The following is a 2280-nucleotide window of genomic DNA, read 5'->3' as shown; positions in this document are numbered from 1 at the left end:
CACTACGCTACCAGAGCTCCTATAGACAGTTCTTAAAAGAGCATAGGGTAAGGCTCAAGGCAGAGCTTTTGTACTAGTTACACAAACAACTATTTGGATTTAGGAAGACGTCCTGATGATATTTCTGGTTAAAGGCTTAAGACTATCTGAGGACAACTGTATCAGGGGTTCATCTACCCTCCAAGGTTACAGAAAGTCTATGCTGCTATTGTTAGTGTTACATGCCATCAAATTGGTCCTGACTCATAGCGACGTACTCATAGCGCTCTACTAGCGCTCCCAAGGAGGGCCTGGTGGCTTTGAATGTTGATCACATGATTAGCAGCCCAGTGCTTATCCTACAGTGCCACACCAGAAGTCCACAAAGTCTATATTGCTGATGTTAACTGCTATCAAATCAGTTCCAACTTATAAGAAGCCCAGTATAGGGTTTCCAAGGAGCATCTGGCGAGTTTGAACCGCCAACCTTGTGGTCCTGAACTTATCCTACAGCGGCACACCAGGATTCCCTAGAAGGTTTATGATGGTGGTGGTGATGTGCTGTGGAGTTGGTTCTAACTCCTAGCAACCCTGGTTTACAAGGCTGTAAATCTTTATGGGAGCAGACAACCTCATCTTTCTCATGCAGAACAGCTGGTAGTTTCGAATTGCTGACAGCACAGCTTGTAAGGACTACATTACCAATGCTCCTTAGGAGGTCGTTTTTGTTGTTAAGTGCTGTCGAGTGGATTTTGACCCATAGCAACCCTGTATGGGGTTTCCAAGAAGCAGCTGGTGAGCTTGAACCACTGACTTTGCACTTACTTTGCAGCGCCACACCAGGAGGTCTACAGTTCATGAAAATTTGAATTTCTAATCTGCATTTACCCCCTTAGGGGAAGCCTAGAGCTGGCCCAGCACCATCTCTGTCTACAGTAAAACTTAGAGAGCAGAAACTTGTCAGCGAAGGAAGCTCAACTATTTTCCACTGATAAAGAGAGACAGTAAGTGGTAAGACTGCATTCTGTTAAAGGCAGAAACGTTGTGAGGTCTGAACAAACCAGTCAGTCGCCACTGAGCTATGACCCTCACATGTTTCACTATATATGGACAAGTCTGTCAACCTTTAAAATTTTCTTTTTTTAAATTGTGAATTGGGTTAAGTAGTGTGTCAACTTCTGTTAGCTAGCCTGAGGATGAGATGCTTGTAGGTGTTGGTGTGACAAACAGTATTGGCTGCCTTTAAGTGGTAAGGCTACTTACCGAGTTCTGCACATACTAGAGAGAGCACGTGAGGTGCTAACGTTAAACTGTTAGGGCCAGCCCTAGGCAGGCAGTCCTGGATTAGCTTTCCTAATGTCCACTCTGCATCAAGGCCGAAAGGGAAGTATGGAGGGGCGAACTGTCCATTAATGTGGCTTGTCCACAGACTCACGATTTATCCCCCTCTACGTAGTCTCAAAAATTAATTACACATGAGGGGTCTAAATGATTCCATAGCAAGTAGCAGCAGCAACAGCCAGGGGTGCACAGTCCTGAGCATGCTCAGCAGAGATGATGATGATGAAGACTGAGTTGTGCCCCTACAGCGCCCATGCCTCAGTAGAGCACACCAAGGTCAGAGAATAGGGTTGCTATTTATTTGGCCTTCTAAAGGAGTCCTGGGGTAATGCCATTGGATAAATACTTGACTTCAAGGTCAATTTGAACTGTAAGGTCAGTGGCTCAAGCTCACCAGCCACTCCTCAGAAACCCAATATGGAACTTACTCTACAGCACATAACAACAACAAAGAACATAGGAGTTCTGGTATGGTGCTATAGAAAAAGCACTGGGCTGCTAACGGCAAGGTCAGTGGTCAAATCCACCAGCCCCTCTCTGGAAATCCTCTACAGAGTCACTACGAATCAGAATCTACTTGACAGCACTTAAGAGTAACAACAACAACAAAGAACCTATCATCTATCTCCTGAGGTGGTTGTTTGGATAAAATATCTTTCATAGCTTATTTCACATGGCATAAAATGAGCTAAGGACTAGATCTTATTTTATCCCAACAATAAACACATGAGGCAGTGGATGTGAAATAAACTTTTAGTGAATGGTAGCTATTATTACACTCCAAGAACAACTGCTTTGGAAAGTAAGGGCCTCCGAGGCCCCAAAAGTGCACTTCTGTTGGATGACCACATGACCCTAAACTAATGTCAGTGCTGAAAGAAATGAGGTCCAAAGTCTTGCCGTCAAAATGTGCATGGGCACATATTTTTTATCATGTATGGTAAAAAATGATCAGGGTGA

General features: G+C 44.2%; 1 protein-coding gene across 1 annotated transcript in view; it reads right to left on the bottom strand.

Moving 5' to 3' along the window:
* GOLGB1 (golgin B1) overlaps positions 1–2280 on the bottom strand; it is a gene marked incomplete at its 5' end in the record, with an annotated part of 115439 nt that overhangs the window by 2124 nt on the left and 111035 nt on the right. The window lies entirely within an intron of this gene.

This window comes from Chrysochloris asiatica, unplaced genomic scaffold (genome assembly GCF_000296735.1).
Source record: "Chrysochloris asiatica unplaced genomic scaffold, ChrAsi1.0 scaffold00061, whole genome shotgun sequence".
Classification (NCBI taxonomy): domain Eukaryota; kingdom Metazoa; phylum Chordata; class Mammalia; order Afrosoricida; family Chrysochloridae; genus Chrysochloris; species Chrysochloris asiatica.
This window is presented reverse-complemented; position numbering and strand designations above follow the sequence as displayed.